General features: G+C 41.1%; 1 pseudogene; it reads left to right on the top strand.

Annotated features, from left to right (window-relative positions):
• Positions 1 to 7165: 7165 nt before the first annotated feature.
• On the top strand, positions 7166 to 13830 carry LOC117862810 (wall-associated receptor kinase 4-like; annotated as a pseudogene).
• The last annotated feature ends 10318 nt before the right edge of the window (positions 13831 to 24148 follow it).

Genomic DNA, 24148 nt, shown 5'->3' with positions numbered 1-24148 from the left:
AGACCCTCCTTTTATCCCGATTGCTAATTCCAACCGGAACATCCCGATTTAGTCCCAGAGCTATTCTGAAAATTTACTAGAACTACTCTGAAATGTGTATAGGAAGAATGTTACTACAACTACTCTAAAAACCAATTAAAGAAACTTAAAAAATGTTCAGATCAAAAAAAAAAGAATGGAAACAGAGTCTCACATTTACGTGGATCTAGGCTCCTCTCCACTGCGTATAGAAGCTGCTACTTTCACACCCTTTAATCATGCTTCTCTTGCACTCTAAAAACAATAGAAAAATACATAATCTGTCAAGCAATTTATAATCACTAGTAGAGAACTCAGTATTAGTCTCAGTTGGTAGGGTGCATATCTCCCGAAAATCCATCCGGGATAAACCAATCGAAACAAAAGGAGGGATCTTTATTCCCAGATCCTTCAACCGGGAGTAAAGCCACCCTTTAGTCCTGGTTGTTTTTACCAACTAGGACTAAAGTCCTCCTTAAATTTCAGGCGCGCACCATGCAGGCGCCTGCATGGCGCCTGTAATTTCATGCATCACGTACGTACCCCGGCCCTTTTGTTAACCTTTAGTAGTTGAGACTTTTTTTATAATGAAGTCAAACTAGTATTTAAATTAATGAAACTAGTAATTACAATTACTATATATATAATTCTTAGTATATATGTACAATTCTTAGCATACTATACAAATCAATCTTAGCATAACATATATACAAATCAAACTATATATCTACAATCTTCCCGTCGAGGTGTTGCTTAGAGCGTCTAAATTTCGTCCATCATAATAAAATTCTCCTTGTGGATTTACCACCTCGTCCATCAGGAATCCAATGAGACCTTCACATATTGTCGCTACTCTTTCCTTCTTCAAGAGTCCTTGTTGAATATTTAACATCTATAATTTGAAAATATGTGAATGTTACACGAACAATTAAATATAAGGAGCTAGAAAATAATTAACTATTAATAGTTTTATTTTACGTACTTTGAAGTTGTGCGGCATCATCTTTAGTCCCTTGGGTCCCACAAAACTGTGCATGTGCTCATATATGTAGTGCCACATAGATTATTCCTGGGTTCCTGTCTTAAGCACTTCAGTGGGGAAAAAAATAAGTTATGAAATATTTGTGTTATAGAATGTACAAAATGTGCAAACTTCATACGTACCGGGAAGTCTGTGTTCCATGTAAGTTTTTCTTTGAATGGACCTTTGTGTGTCTTCATGAATTGTCTCCATACGCTGCGGATTAAAATAATGAATGATATAGTGTTAGGTGAAAATTTAGGAAACAAACTTTTGCATAGAGATAAAGGTCCAGAATTATTACAAGCCTAGCATGTCTTGCATGCCTCGGTATTCCACCGGATCTTTCCTCAACGAATCGAAGACAGTGACGTGGCTTCTCTGAGGCTCAATTATAATGAGGATATTGTGGAAGTTGCGTATGTAAATGTTCATATATATTAGAGCTAACCAACATTAATCATGTAAGGAAAAAAACAAAAGCAGACGGTATACACACATTTACTTGAAGTTGTATCGATGTATTATGAAATCCTTGAATTTTTGTTTCTATAGGAAATTGTATACTTCCACCAAGGTTTTTTCTAGCAATACCTGTATCTATTTTTGGTTAACTACGAATAGATCCATGAAGCCAATATGGAGGTACGCTTCTCATCGGCACATCTGAATTAGCATCCTACATAAAATGGAAGACGAAGTTAGTACGGTGATGCACGCAAAAAAAATAATGATATAAGCCAAAATTTACATGTAGATAAGTGGACACTTACAGAACCCAGGCGCTGATCAGAGAGACGTCCAGGGCATCATGATAGTACACTTCGTATATATCCTTGAATTCTAGCCACAGAACTTTCTCGCCTTCACCGTAAAAATCTATTGGTTTTACCTTAAGGCCGAACATCTCCCTCGAGTCGGGCGGACACCTTCATGTAGCGGAGATGGAATTCGTACATCTTTGTTGATAGCTTCGGTACCAACTCAGGCCTTACCAGAGACTTGCCTAGCTCAAAGGTCCATCTCGGTTCAACTGGCGGTGCAGCCGGAAGCTCAACTTGCCCTAGACATTCATCAAGTCCCGTACTTGTTTCTTCCATGAATTTAAATACTTGTGCTTGTTGATCCAAGGGCATTGCTGCTATCTTTTCAGCATCTTTTTCGGTAGATGCCCAAGGTTGGAGACAGCACCACTAGAAGATGGCTTTTCTTTCATTTTTTTCCCTCTCATCAGCCTTGACTAATGCCCATTCGTAGTTTGATAGTAGTGGTATCCTCTTCTTGGCTCCTTCCATCCTGATAAAAAAATTTAATTCTCTTCAATTTACTGGCGGTGGCTCCATCTCGCATGCTTTTTTTCTTCAACCTGTTTCTTGAATCACTCACTGGCCTCTGCTTGGATTTCAGCCCACTATTCCGCATCAGTCATTGCCTCCTAGCGTTCCTCATGAGTCACTTTAGGCTCCTTTCTTTTCTTCTTTCTCTGTCTTGGCTTGGGAGGCGGTGGTCGCGACTTCATAAGTGGTGCTGCAGGTTCCTTCCTCGGGGCTACGCTTAGTCCTGGCGATAGTGATCGGGGAGGGGTATTGTTATTGTCATCGTCGCTCCCACCACCAGGATGTGGTGGAGATGGAGACCTTGATCGAGCAGGAAGCGACGATCCTGGAGTAGGTTGTGCTGGAGATGACGGTCTTGAGCTTTGAGGAGATATAGCCTAAACATGATATAAAATGCTAAAGATATAGCCTAGACAAGATGTAAGGGCTAATCTGCAAGAAAAGTAAACTTACAGGGGCTAAACTTAAAAAACTGAGGGCTAAAACCTAATTATGCCTAGAAACCAAAGGTCTACTGTGTAAAAGAGCATATCTAGGTCGGCGAGCATAAAAATTAAGAAAGGTAGGGGCTAAAATGGAAGAAAAAGGACCTAGATCTAATTACTTTTGAACTGCGCTGGACCTTGGGTGCAAAAACAAGAAAACTTGAGATCTCTTTAGCAAAAGAGCAACGGCGCGGCAGGGTTGACTGATACGCGACTGGATTGACTCCAGTCATACTTGATCTGAGCCGTTGGATCGGGATCGGGTGGTGGGCGGTGGTGCCCAGCGGCACTAGGTGGCAAAGTTCACCGGAAAAACTCGACGGGGACTAGCATGGGATGAAGCTGGGGAGCTTGTGAACCGATCTAGGTGGTTCCCACGGCGGCCGAGGTGACGGAGGCGAAGGGCGACATGGCGGGGCGGCTCAAGCGGAGGAGCTCAACTACGGTGAGCTCGTGTGTGCGGAAGGAAGCACGGGAGCGCACGATATCTTCATGAGAGTTTGCTTCACCTCCTTGCGATGCTCTTGGTGGTGCTTCTAGTGACTGGAAGGTGATGGCGGCGCGGGTCATCATTGGCGGGCTCGAGCTAGGGTTGCGGCAGCTCGAGAACTAGGGCGCGGGAGCTTAGGGTTTTCGTAGTGGGGTTGAGGGGGTGCGGTGGCGGTTTAAATAGGGTTGGGGAGGGCATCTTGGCGTGCGGGCCAAGGAAGGCGGGCGCGGACGGGAGCTGCCGGAACTCAGACTGGAGTTCGGTTCGGGTGCGGTGCGAGGAGAGGGATGATAGGCAGGCCCCACCGGTCAGCAGCTGGAGTGGAGGCAGCACGGGAGCGGGCAGGCACGGGAAGATTGGTCGAGGCGGCTGCGCTGCGGAGCGGGGCTGGAAGCGGGATGGCACGGAGGGCGCTACTGGGCCGGCTTGGGGCTGGTGCTGCGTTGGTGAAACCGGGCTGAAAGAGGAAAAGGAAAGGGAAAGGAAAAGAAAAAGGTTTCCCTATTGTTTAAAAGCTTGATACAAATGAATTCAAATGCGAATTTGAATTCAAGCAACTAAACAAATAATGCACCAGCATGATGCTACAATGAACTCGTATGATTCATTAGTTTACTTTGAGAAAGATTTAAATGCCTAAAAAAATTTAAATGCAACTTTAAAATTTCTTAGTCATGTGCAATTAAATTCTAACAAATTTTATTAATTGCAAAGTTTGAAAATTAGGGTGTTACACTCACCGGCACGAGTGCATGCTTGTCGGCCAGTGGAGGGGACATGGCACGGGCGTGGCCTATGGAATGGACATGGACATGGTAAAGATCCTACAAGGATGAAAGACTTTGACAAACATATCAGTGCTATTGACATTGATGTCACTCAATCCCTAAAATCAGAACAATGTCTTTGACAGCCATTTTCCTTACATGCATGTTTCTTTACCTGTATGTCTACTATGGATATGTAGAGAAGTTTCATCTTGTTTGCGAAACATATACCTCTGTTGCACTGTAAACAAGCAAAATTAATCAGCACATGGGCAGTGGCAGCAAACGGAGCGTGGTCATTCTGGACCAAACCAAGAAACATTAATTATATGTGTTGCATGAGAGACATACAAGTTGTTATTGAAATACCAAGCATGTTCCTCAGAGCAAGGAGCATCAGGCAGCTTCAAGATCGCCTCACGGCGACGAGGAAATATTTAAGGAAAACGACATCAGGGAGAGGGTCCATGATGTCAACATTCTAAGTACCTAACGACTTTGTAAATGCATGATTCGCTACGGAAACCAGCAACCAGCTAGCCAAGCAATATTGACGCAGCCGGTGGGGACTGGACAAAAGTTTCTGCCTAGCTACCAGATAGCAAGCCAACCACCTAATGGTAAGTTGCGTGTATACCACGGAAGTGTGGCACCTCATTCTGTCCAAAGTGAAATGGCAAGACCTTTCACCTTTGGGTTTCAGAAACTTCTTTTCCTGATTGGTGGATGACAGCAAGGAAACTAGTGGATAAAATAGTCAGGAAAACTTTTGACTCTGTGCTCCTACTGATTTCTTGGTTCATATGGCTTGAACGTAATGTAAGAACTTTCAATAAAGTTGAAAAGATGTCGACGCTACTGATGCAAATGATCCTGGAAGACGCGTATGCCTGGGTAGCAGCTCATATTCACGGCCTGGCGCCGTTTATTGCAGCTCTTCATTCCAATGTCGCGACTGATAACCTGGTAGTTGGGTCGTAAGATGGTGCAAATGTAATCTTCACTTAACTTTTCAGCATGTATGGCAGGTCATCAATCCTAGATGACACTGCGTGTCCACTTAATGAAATACGTGCTAATTAAGGCACGGTCGGTCGGAAAAAAAAATAGCAAGCCAACCTATCGAAGGCAGCTAGCCCACTACAGTCGCGGGCATAGCCGCATATATAGTTACTGTGCCTGCTGGAGCAGCTGTACGTCAAGCTCTATATTGTAGGTAATGGGCATTAACATAGTCCGTTACCAGCTTTACCAGAGGGTAATGGGCATCAAAATAACCGTCAAGTACCTCTAGTGAAAATAGTTATATAACGGCTACAAAAATCCGTCAACGTTGTTGGCCAAGCCTGTAGTATTGAAGTCTTTTTGCAGACTGTTCTGAGTCGTGGACTGAATGCCTAACTCGCCCACTAACTGGAGATTGGAATTCCAGCTTGTTTTCATGGAAAAATCTAGTCCCTTTTCCTTTTTTAACAACTATACCACACATCAGTCCAATGCTATTTACTGCCTCCAATGAAGGTGTCGAAATCATGAATGCTGCTGCCCCATTCTACGGGTTAGAATAATTTTAGCGCGTGGAGTGAGACAATGCGACTTTAACTGATGACTAACATTGGACGATTTGGTGTTATGGGTCCCACGACAAGAGCATCAAGCCTCCTAGGGCACGTTCAACAGTTTAGATGACTGCCGTCTGCAAGCATTGGTCACGTCACATAGAGACAACAATACAAACAACTTATATGATGGGTTGTCCGTTAGGCTATCTGCAAGCTAATTAATTATTGTATAGACTCATAAATCAAGGTGATCAAATATAACTTAGGAGCACGAGCCCCCGTCGTACAACGGTGCTGGAGTGGGCGATATAGCTTGGGAGCATGAGCCCCTGTGGTCCCTTCACCAAGAGATGGCTGAGTCGGGGGATTTTGCAAAAATGGCGTCTCCCGATGGCAAAAACATGGCCGTTGTACGTGCCCTAGCTTGTCTCATGTGGATAACTCGCACTAATTATTTTTCTATTCTTAGTTTTCCCAAATAGCCCAAGCTATCAAATTCTCTATCGAGCCGTGAAAAAGATTCAACAAAAGACAGAAATAAAAGTATTTTATTGATTAGGTGGCACCCAGATTTGAACTGGGGGTAATAATTCCGAAAACACAAGTTTTCTTGAAGCCTCTTGCTCATATCTCGGATTTTTCTAACAAAAAAAAAATCCTAATACCTTTTATTGTCATCCATACATGTCTCGTGTGGAAAATAATGTTTTGCTAATTTGTCACGCTAATAGTTGACTGACCATATATATGAAGTTTTACAAAAATGATTCTCTATAATAGCTAATCGGGTTTTTAATTTAAATCGTGTAGGGACTTTCTTAATTGGTCCAGATTCCAAGTCCAGGAAACATTGTTTCTTGCCAATACATTTGAATGCAGATAATATAATCGCATATCGCTAATTATGGTTGTGACACTGAAGTGTATGGAAAACAAAGGCTAAGCCACACATGAAAAAAAACTTACATGCATATCTGCTCCAAATCTAACTGCGTGCATACCTGGTTCAATGGATGCCACGTGTTTCATACGGCGAATCTAAATCGTTTTTTTGATTTCTCACCCACCGAGTTATATATGTGAGAAATCATAAGAGGAGTCAGAAAATCAAATTAAGGGGCTAGTTGAGAATGGCAAGACCGACACTGCATTTGTGTTACAAGTAGGCACTGGGTTGGATTTGGAGGGGTACACACATATTTGTTTTCTCGTTAAACAAAAGTATCAAATCCCTTGATATTTTGATCTTTTTGTTAGGGCCTCCATATTTTGGTGTTGTGGACCCAAAAAGGCAAGCAGTAGACTATTGTTCTCTAACCGGCCAAATTTGACAACTGGAAAATGCATGTGGAGAAAAAAGAAAAAAGACAACAACCTTTAGCCCAACAATTAGATTGTGTAGTCAATGGAAATGACTAAGTTGCCCCAACATAATTCTATATAATGATGCATACCCTGTTTCCGAGCTATTCCTTCATCATTGAAACTGCAAACCACATAACATACAAAAGTCCCGGGGCGTGGAGGATGTTTCCATTATTGCTCCTCCGTTCACTGCTGGGGATTCAACTATTGATGCTGGTATCCGTCGTGCTGGGAACACAAGCAGAGAGCAATGGCACGGTTTCCACCATCCCCACCCTCTCCGGTTGCAAGACGAGCTGTGGAGACTTGACCTTCAGCTATCCTTTTGGCATCGGGCCTGATTGTTCCCGTGGTGGTGACTTCGAGCTTACCTGCGACGAGTCTGCTCAGCCCCCAGCTCTCCTTCTACATGATGGATACAGGGTATCTCTACAGTTCGAGCAGATATATTTGGATCAATTTTCCATATACTATCCCAGTAAGTTATGGTGTTCACACATACAGCATGTCGTGGCGTTCTCCTGGGATTTCATTTACACTTGGTTTTATCCGGATGAATATCACTGGTTGCGACTTTGACATATATTTGAGTGATCGGGATGCGAATAAAACATCGCCGGTTTGCACACTTGACGGATGTTGCAAAACTGCAACGGCACAGGATGTTGCAAGATCTTCTGGCGGGGGAGAAATGTTCGAGCATTTAATATCAAATTTGTCCGTCACAGAGAAAGCAATCCAGAGGTAAATTATAATCGGAGCTCTTTGCGGGATTACATCAACGTAACTACAGTTGATGCTTACCTCTACTGGAACATCGTCAATCAACCAAACTGTCCGAGTGCCAAGGAGAATAATGCAAAATTTGCTTGTGTTGGCAACAATAGCCGATGTATCGCCGGTGAAGATCTATCACTACATTTTTGGCATATTGGGTATTCTTGCAAGTGCAATTCAGGTTACGTGGGCAACCCATACACTTTAAGTGGCTGCTCACGAGACAGAGGTATTAACACTACCCCGTCGTAACAAATCCAGCTTCTTCTTTTATTAACTTACGCCCGAGGCCATTAAAAGAACGGTGTTTACGTCTTCAGATATATAGATTTATTATTTATTAATAGAAGCGGTGTTTACGTCTTCAAAAACGGTACAATATATAGAGCAATTAAAAGAACCCGTAGAAATTCAGCAAATTATAAATGGCCCTGCTTGACTTTCTACAGATGTTGTAGATATGCCAACTGCATAGCCACCCATATGACCAACAAAACTACAATACTTTATGTATTTGCATAATCAATATTCAGTATGTACTACTTTTCTTCCATTCATTTTCTTTCCGAATTACAAAATCTCCTAGGATTGAGACAGTTGTCAAAAATACCAGAGAACCATAGTGGGTGTCAGAGTGTGTTGAGCAGAATACAAAATATGGGTGTTAGAAGTATGCGCCCGTGGGGAGCAGAATACAAAGCGTGGTAGGTTTTCATGAGTCTTTGAGATTGGTAACTATATCCTCAAAGTGATAACTTTGGGTCCTCTAAAATAAGTAGTAAGAGAATTTGGAGGAACTTGTCCCAGATTTTCTTTATCTTAAAACTACTGTGGTGGCTTATATTCAACCTAGCTAGATAGTAATCATCCCATTCTTGGTCACACTACAGCATCTATTTACATATTAGATGAAGGTATTACCTGCCAAAAGAAAAAGTATTACTTTCTATAGTACTCATTGTGAATACTTTTCTACTAGAATTAGGTTACAATCCTGCAGTGCAACAAAAAGCCAATTGCAGCAGTGTTTGTGGAAACATCACGGTTCCTTTTCCATTTGGGATTGAAGAAGGTTGTTTTGCTAGAGAACAGTTTTTTCTCAACTGCACAAATGTGACAACTTCTACCCTGCAACTGGGAGATTATGAATACTACTATCTTGTGAAAGAGATCAATATTGACGAAGGGCTTATCAAGTACACATATGATGATGAAGGATTTGTTAACCATATTTCTGGCAACGACCCTGGCATTTTTGTTAGCTCAGGTGAGTCAGTTTCTTTGAAATGGGTTGTCGCGAATCTAACTTGTCAAGAGGCACAGGCAAATAGCTCTGGATATGCATGTGTTAGCGCAAATAGCAGTTGCATTCCAGTTAATTCTACAAGTGGCTATGTTGGTTACCGATGCAATTGCTCCTACGGGTTCCAGGGAAATCCATACCTCCATAGTGGTTGTAAAGGTAACTAAACTCTCCTTCCCATACAAAATTATGATCCTATATGCTAAATACATATCTTTATATTGGAAATTGTTTTTTTTAAGTGTGACTTAACTACATACCTAAAATGTTTCTAGTATCAACTAGATACTACAACAAAACATTTTTTTCTAGCAGCTCATCCGTGATTGTAAAGTTTGGAACCAAGTACCAACACGAATAAGGAAGTTGTACCAGACAAACCCGTTATGGGTTATCCACCAGCAAAAATATCTTCATGATTATATGTGCGATTATATGTGATTTTTGGTAACTGCTGTCCTGCAGGCAGCAAAATCACAGCTGGTCAAAGATATGGATCGGTGGTATTATTCTCCTCATCACAGCCACTGATACCTCCATGAACCGGCCCACATATTTTCCTACGTGTAATTTCATTTTATCTTATTTAAAGAATTCATAATTTTCCTTATAGACTGTGCTGGATACAATAAACTCTATATAAAAATTATATGTATCAACGAGATCTACATTCTCGCTGTTGATATTTTCCATTTAAAGTTGTTTTTTCTAGGACACGTATGAAAGTTGGATATCATTATGTTAAGAAGGACATATAGTGTATGATAAACACATACAACACCATGCACCACAAACCCTAGATATTTACAGGAAAACATGGGCATCTTTTAAACTAAAAGAGAACCCACTATGACCTTAAGCTCATCATCACATTTTCAGGCTCGGGGCAAATAAGAGAGAGAGCCCCTTAGCTTGATCCTCCATAAAAAGCACACTGATTCATGTGTTTCTATGGATACCAAGCCCCTAGAATAATGATGGAATTTAATCCTTGTAGTACTTGCCAGTCCAACCAAATCATTACTCCACGACCACCAGCCGCAGCCATTAGAGGAAGATTCAGCAGGTTGCCGAGTCAAGCTTTGTACTGTTGGGCAAAATCACAGTACAAGCAAGTGGTTAATTGTTCCCGCCTCTTGGTCATAGAGAGGATAGTGCTCAGGATGATGTAAGCTTCGACAAGTAAGGCGATCAGCCATCCAACATCTATCACATACTCCCTCCATCCGAAAATGAACAACATCGTGGGATTTTACATACAAATTAGGGGTAAATGAAAAAGACGCATGTGCCTTTAGTTAGTTGTGTTTGTATAGAGAAGATGGAGGGAATCCGTTTCTATTTAATCATGCATGCACGAGCTAGATTAGCGTGCTAGATTATGCATGCACGATGCTAGAATCTCAGATTGCATTCTTTTTGAGATAAAATTTGATTCCAGGATGGTATTCTTTTTGGGACGGAGGGATTATGCTACAAGCCATATGAAGAAGTGACATATCCAAATACACTGCCAATGTTCAAATTGAACTGCACCTTGAAAAAATCCATCATATTCTGACTTAGCCGAATAATCCCTTAAAGAAGATAGGCATCAAACATGTTTATCCTCCACACTAGAAGGCTGCAACAACACAGCCTGAGGATGAGATCCCAAAGGTCCAAATATCCGGCACTTACACCCACTGTAAGGGCCCCTTGCATGTCAGCAATGGAGGAATTATCAGTAAGAGAGCCTCCAATATAGTTTGCTTGTTAGCCCTTCACTTGGCCACCAAAGCAAAGAGATAAGGTGCAAGAGAGATTATATGCCCATGAAGCCATATCACTTTCCAAACAAGAGTGTGCGCACAATATGCAACCTTAGTACCAATAGCCTTGGAGAAGAATGCTTGAACACAATGATGTACATGTACTGGAAATATGAACCAAGGCCGATTGAGTTCAGTGTTTTGTAACCACAGCCATCTTATACATATTGCCCAACCCATGCATTAAAGATCAGAAATGCCTAGGTTGACTAGTTCAGTTGTGTAGTAGACTTTTTACTCATACCAGATGACAATGTTTTACACTGTGGATTGTAACTGGGGTCGTTTTAGAGGGGCGGTCATGTGTTTAAAGCTTGGTAACCACACATGTGGGTATTTCACACAAAAAACATGCGACTTTTGTCTTGCAACGTTCTACTGTGTGGCTAGATCAGGGGTGGCTTTTGAATTCATTATTTCCTTAATCTTTTCCAAGTATCCATGTCAGTTTAAAAGATATATATATGCATAAATATTGTGTTTGTAAAATATTACAATTTATAGTTTATTCGGAATTTACCTTGTACTGAAGTTATGAACTGCCATGCATTACATATGGATGATAAAAAATATGATATTGCATTGTGTAAATAACTAATTTGTCAATAGTATAGTATAGTTGTAACCTGAGACATTTAATGATGGTGTGTACTCCCTTCGTTTATGTTTACAAAGCGTACGTGCATACCTCTATCTTTGACCAATAATTTTATTTGTATTTTTATGATGTAAACTTGACATGGTTGGATTTGTAACCAAATGTACTCTCCAATGATTATAAGTTTATAACCATAAACAATATAATATAAGGTAAATTAATAATCAAAGCATAATTTGGGAGACCGTGCCATGTCATATCATGCCTTATAAAAATAAATGGAGGGAGTATATGAACTTTTCGATAGATGTCTTAATAATGTGAAGATGATATACAACATTATGGTGCCTGTGCCGTCTTAAAGTAGGGAAGTAATTATTCCTTTGGTTTTACATTTGATTATATCAGTAAACTATGAAAGGTTTTAGCAAATTCTGGCTACCTAAAAAAGATACATGTGCTTAATTTGCAGATGTTGATGAGTGTCAACAACCAAACAGATGTCAAGGAATGTGCCACAATACTATAGGAAGCTTCCACTGTACCCCATGCCCTGAGAAGACAGTATATGATCCAACCAAATTACAGTGCTCGTCAATGAAACAACAAAATGCTCTCTTAGGTAAGAAGTATATTTTTTGAGATATTGTTAGCGGAAATTTATCTACAGAACACTACATTTACCTGTTTTTGTCGCTATGACACTCACTTTGTTATCTCAAGGACAATGGACGGTGTCCTACAGATAATAAAACTTGCTGCTGTGTCCTATAGAAAAGTTTGTATTTATTTAGTGTCCTGTTGACAAATTTCCCTATTATTTATGTTAAAATGGAACTCATAGGTACAATTTTTCAGGTGTTATTATCGGTCTGTGCAGCGGTTTTACAGTTCTGCTTCTTAGTGTTGGTGGAATATACCTCACTCGTCGATGGAAAAGAAACATCCAAACACGACTGCGGAGGATGTATTTCCGTAGAAACCAGGGCCTACTCCTAGAACAACTAATATTATCTGATGAAAATGCTAGTGAAAAGACAAAGATTTTCTCTCTGGAGGAGCTTGAAAAGGCAACAAATAATTTTGATTCCACACGTATCCTAGGCCGTGGTGGACATGGTACGGTTTACAAAGGCATCTTATCGGACCAACGTGTGGTTGCAATAAAGCGGTCTAAAATTATTGAGGAAGGTGAGATTAATCAGTTCATAAATGAGGTTGCAATTCTTTCTCAAATAAACCATAGGAATATTGTTAAGTTATTTGGATGTTGTCTCGAGACCGAGGTCCCACTACTGGTGTATGATTTTATCCCTAATGGCTCACTTTATGACTTCCTCCATGGTGGTTCAAGTAACGAATTAGTTTTGTCATGGGATGGCTCCCTCCGGATTGCGGCCGAAGCTGCTGGGGCTCTTTGTTATCTCCATTCTGCAGCTTCAGTATCAGTTTTCCATCGTGATGTGAAGTCATCCAACATTCTCCTTGACTCCAACTATACCGCTAAAGTGTCAGATTTTGGTGCTTCAAGATTGGTTCCAATAGATCAAACACATGTAGTTACCAATATCCAAGGAACGTTTGGATACTTAGATCCAGAGTATTACCATACTGGGCAATTAAACGAAAAGAGTGATGTTTATAGTTTTGGTGTGGTACTCTTGGAATTGCTTGTAAGAAAGGAGCCTATTCTTACAAGTGAGTCGGGCACAAAGCAAAACTTGTCTAACTACTTTCTGTGGGAGATGAAGAATAGGCCTATTACGGAAATAGTAGCTCCTCAAGTTCTCGAGGAAGCGTCTGAAGAAGAAATAAACTGTGTTGCATCTCTTGTGGAGATGTGCGTGAGACTCCAAAGTGACCAAAGACCTACTATGAAGCAAGTGGAGATGGCACTACAATTTCTGAGGACAAAACGAGCAGAATCCAATCAACCTGCTGCTGGAAAAGATGAAGAGAGGCAACCCTTGCTTATGAAAGGTGATATAAACAGCTATCAGTTATCAGGCATTGATTTTGGGAAAAAATCTAAACTTTCCTCATCTCAACGGAGCAAAAAGTTCTACAGTCTGGAGCAAGAGTTCCTCTCGACTGCTGGTTTGCCACGTTAGACGTGCCTCAAGTCCAACGATATGTTGTTCTTCGTGATAATCCATCTAAGCATCATTTAAATGGGGAACTTTATATACCTGTATATTATTGTAGATAGACCTTCTGGTGTGGAGTGAAATGTTTGTCTCTGTAGGTATTTGTAATGCATATATATCCTGAGATAATTGCACTATTTTACGTTTTACATCTTTTTTTTATAGAGTATGACCTGACTGATGCTCTGGCAGCGTCATGAGGTGTCTCCTGAAAGTCGCCTTCTCTGCTCGCATCGGCGGAACCCGTCGCCCCCTTCCTCACAGCCTCCCTCCTTGCAGTTGCGGCTGCAGAGGAGAGCCCGCCCCATGCTGTAATGAGTGTTAGCTATGCGATGGAGATCATGGCCCGGACGCCGAGGGGCGGAGGCAATTCGTAGACCATCATACAACCTCACTACCACGCAGGATACCTGTCGGATCTCTGGTGCTGGATTTCGCCCCTCCGCTACCGTCGTCTCCTTCATCTCGGCCGTGGCGCGCCGCATAGCTGCTGCTGGCCTCCCTGCTTGCAATTGATTTTCTGCTCCTCCTCCTCTGTTCTCCATTTCCCCTTGGTCTATCTAGTACTCTCTGTTCACCCTCCCTGTTACCACTTCATTATCAGCATTTGATCTGTGCGTTTTCCCTGGTTCAACTTGAGATAAGACGCAGGTGTTGTACCGATTTGATTATATATTTAAATGATTTAATTATTCTGTTGATTGACTTATATACTGATTTGCATGTTCCAATGAAAATCTCATGTGAGGGTTGTTATTACCAGGTAAAGTTTAAGAGACGACATTAGATTTCCAATTTTCCATTTGGTAAAGCATGTTTGTTCTGTACCTCAACTGATCATTATATGTCGTTAACTCTTCAACCATATGAAATGATCACAATCTTTAATTAATTTTGAGTTCATAAATAGATTAGCAAATATCGAGCTTTTTAACTTTGGGCACATGGCTATGCTCGTTAATATTTCCTTTCGGTTGTTCCACTGTCCATTATTATGCTTAAATACACAGTAGACTAAAAGGAACTTTTATTCACTAGCCAATAGTTTCCAAATAATGAATAAGTACTATTCTTACACAGTTACAAAGTACCGATTGTCGACATATCATCACCTTTGGCGTTGGTCGACCTAAAATTTATGTATATTGTCATCATGGGAACTAAAGATTGATATTATATTTCCCCTTATATGTTCTGTATACAATCGCCAACTAACAGAACTAGAAAGGAGTAGTAAAAACATGGAGGAGAGGAAACAAGAGTGATAAAAGGTATAACATTCAGATAGTGTTTGGTTCGTGCTAAGGTAATGTAAACGCAAAGGGAATCAGATTACATTGTATTTGGAGGTGGAATGGGTGATTGCCCTCTTTGTTTGGTTGCACTCTGGTAACGTAATCAGATTACTGTGTGGGTGCTATATCTGATTACGGTGGGGGAGGAGGGGTAACAAGCTTGTATAGATATTATTTAGGTAAGGGATTCGATTACAGTGTCAATTGATTACAAACCACCGCAACCAAACATATGTAATGGGATTTGTTACCTTCAGTAATCAGATTACGTTACATTTGAGCCAACCAAACACTACCTCAGATTGTTAAGCATAATATATATACATTGAGATTTTTTTAAAAAATTGAGTCCACAACTGCACTTCTAATATTAATACTTAGTTTTGCATGCTGTCACAACAGCTAAGCATGTGCTCTTATTGTCTGTTTTGTTTTCCAGTGAACTATTTATCTTATTGTATATACAACGAAAAAACTGCATGTATGTGCTTATCGAGATGTCCTCGACCACAACAACGCACAACAGATGAGTGTGTTCATGACCAGCAGGTCGTCAGAGGCCCGTAATATTGGTTAATTTAGCATGTAGCACAAATAGCTTGCTAGTCTCTCGGTGTTAGATTCTGGCAAGTCAGCAAGGACAACGTGCGACTGGCACAAAAACAAATGAACGAGACATCATGCATGGTATGCTACTCAAAATCCAGAGACTTCCTATTCCAATTAATCGAGCCAGTATCGTGGAATCCTGTCGTATTCCTCTACATTGGTCATTCTCTTCCACTCCGACATGTTCTGATGCAAGTTTTGTGTGTGTATATATATACACACATAAAAGATCATTCCAAGCAGCATCCAGAATGTCACAAGAAGATAATGCGCAATAGAGGACATGGCAAAAGGAATAAACAGTGACTCTACTGTAGTCAGGACAATTATTGAGGAGCGGAGCACCGTCCAGCTGTCCAGGTAACAAAAGAGGAGGAGACTCCCGAAGCCTCTGTTGTGGCTATAAAAGGAGCTGCCGGGTGAAGCATTCAGCATCACCGCATCGGCAATCACCGAATCAATCAGCACACCACTGAAGCAAGAAGAAGCTGAAGACCTCCACCCACACTCCACTCGCCAAATACTCCATGAAGATATCCACTACCTTGGAAGTGCTCTGAGGAATATTAGCCACAATTAGTAGTAACACCCCACTACCGCTGTACTACTCCATTACCTTTGTACTACTACAATAAAGGGAAGCTGTCGGAGCTCGTCCCGCCGTTTGTAAGGTAATCAAGGTTTGTGCTAAGTGCTTGGGGTTTCCCGAAAGGGAAAGCCACGTGTAAGCTTGTCCCGTGGAAATGTATTAAGCTATCCTGGTAGTATCTCTGTCTTCCTTTAAGCTCGTTCGTATGGAGCGATGTCTCTACGCTAGGGCGTGGAAGATCATACCAAGTAGCATCCAGAATGTTACGAGAAGACAATGTGCGATAAAGGACAGGGCAAAAGGAATAAATAGTGATTCTATTGTAGCCAGGACAATTATTAAGGAGAGGAGCAGCGTCCAGCTGTCCAGGCAACAGAAGAGGTGAATAATTGAGGAGTCTCCCGAAGCCTATACTGCAGCTATAAAAGGAGAAGCCGGGTGAAAAAATCATGACGGCACCACCAGACCAGAAGAAGCAATCGCTTAACACAACCAGTAGAAGACCTCCACCGACACTCCACTCACAAATAACTCCATGAAGACCACCATCACCTCGGAAGTGCTCTGAGGGACACCCACCATTAGTAGTAACATCCCACTACCGTTGTATCACTCCACCACATCTGTGATATTAGAATAAAGGGAGGCTGTTGAAGCTCATCCCACCGCTTGTAAGGTAAATAAGGTTTGTGCTAAGTGCTTGGGGTTTTCCGAAAGGGAAAGCCGTATGTAAGCTTGTCCCGTGGAAATGGATTAAGCTGTCCTAGTAATATCCCTACCTTCCCTTAAGCTCCTTCGTATGGGGCAATGTCTCTACGCTAGGGACCCTAGAGGAGAAACCTCTGTGTGTCTCATTCTCGTGTCATCCATGGTAGCGACGTTTAGGAGAACTACCTGGGGAGATGGTAGAGCCTGAGTCCTGTGTGCGCGTGGCTGGGGACGGTGAGGGTGAAGACCTGGCTAGCCTGGTTCTGAAGCGAGCCAGCAACGCATGCGGTGAGTACCGAGTAGGATTGACACAAAGCATAGTAGCATGACCGGCTGAATTCTTGGTCTCGCCAACCCTCAAAGATCCTGCAAATCAATATAATTAAGCTATACGCCTAATCACGCACTGAAAGCAACCCCAAATAGTTGCTCAATAGTGCAGAATAGTGAGCGAATAGTGCCGTCATTTTTGCTCATCCTGAGGTGCTCCACCCACTCGCGGTGAGTGCCCGAACGCTGTTCATATTCCTATTTTGAATAGTAACCTGAATTTGAATAGTGCCTCTCAATTTGAATAGTAACTAGCGATTTTGAATTGTGCAGTAAATAGTAACTCGGAACTCAATATCCAAAGCTGCCAATCTCGAAGATTTGTGGGCAGTCTGAATTTCGAGTCGCTCGAATTTAGAGTCCCTACCCTACTGGTATCAGAGAAGACAGTGCGCGATAGAGGACAGGACAAAAGGAATAAATAGTGATTCTACTGTAGCTAGGATAGTTATTAACTGTCATTCCTGCACTATTGGCAGGAAGGACAATTAGTACTTGCTTGGAATAAATAGTGATGCTTCTCAATAATTGTCCTGGCTACAGTAGAATCACTATTTATTCCTTTTGTCCTATCCTCTATCGCGCACTATCTTCTCGTGACATCTCTATACCAGTTTGGTCATAGTGATTGTAGACTGATACATTATATGCATGAATTTGCTATTTAAAATTCTTTCATGCTTTCACCTAATTCTTTGTTTGTATAGTTATCAACGGTCTTATTATCATCAGATTCTTAAAGTTCTAGTTTAGATTTTCCTACATTAGAACTTATAGTTTTTCGCACCTCTATTACGTATGGAATATTATCTTGATAAGGAATGAAGGTAATTCCTTGCTCATGTATAACCGTTGTTTGTAAGGAAAACTGCAAAAATCTTAATCCTAATATCATATCATCATTTATTTATTAATTATAAAATACTAATTGATAATACTATAGATGATGAATATAACATTTCAAATAAGTAAGAATGGATAAATAGAATACAAGGAAGCAAATATTTCTCAAAATTTAATTTGATTTAAAAGCTGGGTTCTAGCAAGTAAAAATGGCAGAAGAATCAATAGGCTGGACTGCATTCACATGTCCTCGAGGTCATTTTGAATGGTTGGTGATGCCGTTAGGTTTAACTAATGCCCCTTCTTTATTTCAAAGAAAAATGCAAAATATTTTTAATGAAAATCAGGAGTTCATATTAGTTTATACAGATGATTTATTAGTTTTTTCAAAATCATATAAAGAACATATAGCTCATCTGGAAACATTCTTTAGAAATGTAGAACAACATGGGTTAATAAAATAGGTATATATATACACACATTTCACTATTTCATGGTATTTTACTCAAAATTCAATATCCAAAGCTGCCAATCCTGAAGATTTGTGCTCTGGTCCCTACCCTACTGGTAACAGAGCTGTGGTTATAAAAATATTGAATTTGAGGGATTTACTATATCAAGTCAAGATAGAAAAGCTGCACTATTTAAATCTAGAAGTTAATATAGGAAAGACAGTTAATACTAAAGAAAATATAAATATCAGGTGCGGAATAAATAGCTCTGAAGATCATACTTGGCATACTTCACATGGTCAGATAAACTTAATTGTTGATTTAAAACATAAGTTTTATATATGTTGGGTAAAAGGCAAGACAATTTAGAAGTAAAATTTGAAAAACTACAAAAGGAACACAAGCATTCAGAAGAGCATATTTTAGTCTTAACTAATAAAGTAGAATTAATCTTAATGATAGTAGAATAAAGGAAAAGTTCATTGGGAAGAATTAGCAAAAATTGTGATTATATTAAAAAGGATATAACTCCCCTGTATAAAAAACTTGATAATATTAATATTGAGCATAGCAAAGAAATTGTTTTATCATCAACAGGAATAGTAGAGTTTACTAGATCAGTAAATTCTGAAAAATAGAAATATCTAAAAGTCTCTCTAGAAGAGACAAGTCACTCCAACTAATAAATAGGGACAGAAGGCCCTTAAGCCTTATGGATAGATTGTGTGGCGGAACCGCACGAATTAAATTGGCTAAAATGCACTTAAGTCACCTAACATGCGATCATGTACTTTAAACAAGCCAACTAGGTCGTCCGTCAGATTTCATCCCATAAACCACATACTCAGAATCGAGAAGCATTGCTCACACGAAGGTGAGTGGTTACAGACATTACAACATTCCCATCACATTAACATAGTTCAACATTTTATTACATCAGAGTTTTTGAAATTCAGACAGAGTTTGCAAGGTTGTAAACAATGAAGACGTAAAATATGTGGAAGCTAAACGCCGATACATACTACCATGGCAAAGCCAACTATGATATCAACAACCCCTGTCCTCGCCGTCCGAGGAGGGATCCGATTCGACCATCCAACCCAAAGGGAGCTGCGTAGGCCAAGTGACACTAGCAGCCAAACTATCGGCATTACCTGAAAAGTTATGCCACAAGTAAGGCTGAGCAACTAATACTCAACAAGACTGACCCGACAGGTGTTAACTAATTCACCGACTTCTAGACATGCAAGGCTTTTTGGCTGTGGGTTTGTTTTTGCCAAAAGCGACTAAAGTTGGTCCTTACTTTCAATATTTTAGATCAGGTTCTAAGTTCATTAACCAGTCTAAATTAGCAACTTATACTAAGCAAGCATTATTTCCAAATAATTTAAAGGACAAGCATCAAGATTAATATCATCATGTTCCATCTTTACTCAGTGCAGCATAGCGATCAAGTAGTTGCAAACTGTGAGAGGCAGACGAATCAATTTGAATTTATTAACCAGGCATGGCGAACCTAATTCCACGACATCCGCCCACCATGAAGGGTCGCTTCACTTGTCAGCCGTTCCCATCAATTTCCAAGCACGTGTCAGGGCCAAACTTCCCTTAGGATGCAATGCTCCACAGTCCCGGCCTCTGTCGTACTGTGACCGCACTTGCACCCACATGATGCACCATGGGAACTACATTCCAGGGATAGTAGGAGTATAAGCCATGTCCTAGTTCAATCAGGTACTAGGATTCCCAATCCCATACTAAGTATGATATTAGTACTTTCTAACACTTGATCATGAACACCGATATGTTTTGACCTTAACAAGTTCATTACTAGACAGACAGGGCAAACCACCACATTGGAACCATTCCCGGTCCCGTCCGTCATCCTTATGGTTGTAGTATGAGTAAACAAGCAACTCCTATAACTCGCGAGTGACAGGCAATCACTCGACTTTTACCGTGTCCTATTAAGCATTGCAGCTACTCGACTTTAGCAACTAGTGTTTAGATCAAGGTACTAAGTTTCATGCATCTAGGGTTTTGATCAATTCCTATAAACATAAATGCACAATCATAAGCATCAACATATTGCATAATTTTAAAACAGGAAAGCATGCACCGGGCTTGCCTTCAGGTTCAGAGAAAGTTAGTTGGTCTTTGGGGTCTTGATCTAGCTCGAGCTCAGCTTCCACGTGATGTAGCTCTGCGGCGGGTTCCTCTTCCGGCGTGGGGTGGAGCTCGTAGGTTCCGTCGGTGGTATTAACTTCTACACAATATGCATATGCAGATAGTTCAAATTTCCATACTCCCACATGCAGGATGCAAGACATGAATTATTATTGAAGTGTATGTTGCATTCCAACCACATCCACCTAAACAAGGTTCTAGACTTTCATTTTCTTCATGAACTAAGGTATGTTGTGGTATAAAACTCGGGGGTTGACTTTGATGGTGATTGTCTACACATTTAAGATTCTTACAATTTAGACCTCACAAGGAAGGTGGTGTCACTTTAGGGTTGTTCAAGGTTCATTTGGAAAGTTATTTTGTTTCTGAATGTTTTTTTTACCTCTTCCATAAATTACCATTTAACCTTCCTAGGAACTTTTTCTTTTGTTCATTTAAACTGGTTCATCTTCCAAATTTTGTTTCCATATTCAAACAGCAACATATGACATTGAGAATTTAGCAGTATCTCAATCATGTCATCACTGAGTTACTGTAAAACTTTGGGATCCATTGGATTAGTACAAAAATAATTAAAGTTATTTTATTACCCAAAGGTAGCATGCACTTAACCATTTTTATCTCAAAATCTACAGTGATTCTAAGGGTGAAACTTTAACATTGGGTTGAATGTGTGTGACAGAGACTTTGATTCTACAGTGATTCTGAGGGTGAAACTTTAACAGTGGATCTATTGTGTGTGACAGAGACTCTGGTGAATTTTTCATGATTTTTTGTGAAGGACAACTATTTTCCACATATAACCCCTATTTATCTTTCCATAAAAAGGGAAGTGTGTCTTATTAAGTGTCAACCAGGGTTTCATATTTTTCCTAAGATCTATACTTCAGAACTAAGCTACTCCAAGTGGATTCACATTTTTCGCTGCTCTAGATTACTCTCTAGGCAGAAAGATAAATTTAATCATAGATTTCAATGATAAAAGTTAAACTGTGATTTAAAGATCCAAACTGGGCTGCAAAGCATTTTTCCAAGGTTCTTCTTACTGCCATAAACATCCCAGAGGTGGTTTTGTTACTTTTATATTTTTCTGTGATTTACTAAGATTTAAAAGGCCTAAACAAGAAATAAAATTAAAGAGCATGATTTCTAGTAGTGACATGTGCAAGATCATTTTTTTATGAAACTAGGTACTTCAGTGAGTCTAACAAAAGTGGCTTGACATTTTTTTAAGCTTCCTACATTTTTTCGTGCATTTCCAAATTTATCTTATTTATCTGCCGAAACAAAACAACAAAACCGAAATGAGTTTACAACCAGGCCCCTAAAGGTTTTGAAACATCACACATATGCCCTCGGTTCTATCAAAAAGATCCCTGTGGTGTTTTCCCAATCACACCCATACCCTTATGGAGTCACGGTGGCGGACGGCTTCGATTCCGGCGATCCTAGGGCTAACCAAGGAAAAGGAGTAGACGGGGGTGTGCACTAGCTCACCGAGAGGAAGTTCGGTGAAGGAGGCGGCGGCAGAGAAGGCTTGTGGACGGTGAACAACGGTGGGGATGAAACACGGGCGGCAGCGGAGGATTCTCTAACGTTCTAGCACCACCGGTGCTTCGGGCGGCCAACGGAGGGGGTCGTGAGCTGCGCGCGGTCGCGGTGAAGCTTGTAGTGGCGGTGCCGCGGTGCGGGGTGGTGCAGAGCAGGGGGCTCCATGGAGGGGGTGTGTGGCAGCACTTGGAGCAGAGGAGCGACGGAGCTTGGCGAGTGCGGGGAGCTGCGTAGGTTGCACATTGACACCTTATATAGGTCTGGGAAGGTGCGGAGGGCAAGGACGGAGCAACCGGGCAGCACTGGCATGGCCGGAGGAGAGAAGGGAGCGACTGCCTCATAGGGGATTGGACAGTGGCGCCATTGGCGGAGGGGCACGAGCTCCGGGGATAGGATCTCGCAGGGACTGGGCGTGGCGGATTTGGAGCGTGCAAGCGTGGCTTTGTCGCGGGCGATGGTTGGTGGAGGCGGGCACGCATGTTGTCGCCGTCTAGCGGTGGGTTGGCGGAGGTGGCTCGGCCGGTGCTTGGCGGTGACGTGTTGCAAGCAGAGGGGCGAGGGGGATCGTGCGCGAGAGGGAGAGATAGGGTCGGCGGTTGATTGGGCAGCTAGGGCACATCGTCAGGTCACTTCTTCGCCGGTGATAGGGCGATGGCGGGCCGCCAGTGAGTCGCAGCCACGCGGCGGGCGGCACATGGGCGAACGTTCTGGGCATGTTCTAGTGTCGGAGGTTCGCGAGGTAGGCCAAAGGTCACGATTTCAAACACGATTTAAACTGGAATTTTGAATAGCACTTCAAAATCTACAGTTATAAAACTTGTAGTCGTAAGGTCCAGCTCCAACTTTTGCAAAAGGTGTTTGTTAAATTTCAAAATAGATTTGGATTTATAACGGCCCAAAGTTTGCTAGAACACGGACGTTTTAGACTTAGAAAGTTTTCCGGGTTGTGTTGATTTCAGTGATTTAGCTGAATTTGACCTAATTTTTGAAAAGCTTCTGTGCAGATTTTGGCCTAACTCCAATAATCCAAGTTGTCAATGACTTGTAGCACTAAAACTTTTATAAACTATTTGACTTTAGCTTACATTAGAAAGTTTGAGAAAAAGGGCTGCAAAGTTGAGGAAATTCACTGTTTTCAGTACTTAAGAGTTTTTGAAGTGAGTTTTAAAAGCTACTAATTTTGATTCTAGTTCTTCCACTCCAAAATAGCAAAAGTGCTAATAAGGAAAGTTATTAGAAATGTAAAACTCTACAAGTTTTAGTTTGGCAAAACTTTATATTTCTATACAAAATTTTAAGTTTTGAATTAACCCCAAACTTGAGCTTTTAAGGGCAAAAATGACCTTTCACTTGCTAGATTAGTGTCTAAGCCTCCTATTCCATCTTAACCAAGTTTAGTTTAAGTAGAGTTGTTACAACCTACCCCCCCTTAAAGGAAGCTCGCCCCGAGATTCGAGTGAAGAAAAGAACTAGTGTGGCTTGTGCAACGTACCTCCCTGATCGAAAAGAAAACCACGGAAGTGTTTGTTTAAGTACTCTTTGGTTGCCCACGTAGCTTCATCTTCCATATGATTACTCTACTGAATTTTGAACATTCTCACCATTTGTCTTCGAGTGTGTCTTTCCTTCCGGTCGAGGAATTTAACAGGATACTCCACGTAAGATAATCAGGTACGATTTCCAATTCCTCATGTGCAAGAATTTCTATCGGAACTCGAACACACTTCTTGAGTTGCGAGACATGGAAAATGTCATGTATCGCTGCAAGCTTCTCTAGGAGTTTAATTTGATACGCTACGGGTCCACAAATTTCCACAACCTCATATGGACCAATATAGCGTGGAGCCAACTTTCCTTTTATTCCGAAGCGTTGTACGCCCTTAGTTGGGGATACTCAGAGGTA

The sequence above is a fragment of the Setaria viridis genome, chromosome 7, assembly GCF_005286985.2.
Source record: "Setaria viridis chromosome 7, Setaria_viridis_v4.0, whole genome shotgun sequence".
Classification (NCBI taxonomy): Eukaryota; Viridiplantae; Streptophyta; class Magnoliopsida; order Poales; family Poaceae; genus Setaria; species Setaria viridis.
This window is presented reverse-complemented; position numbering and strand designations above follow the sequence as displayed.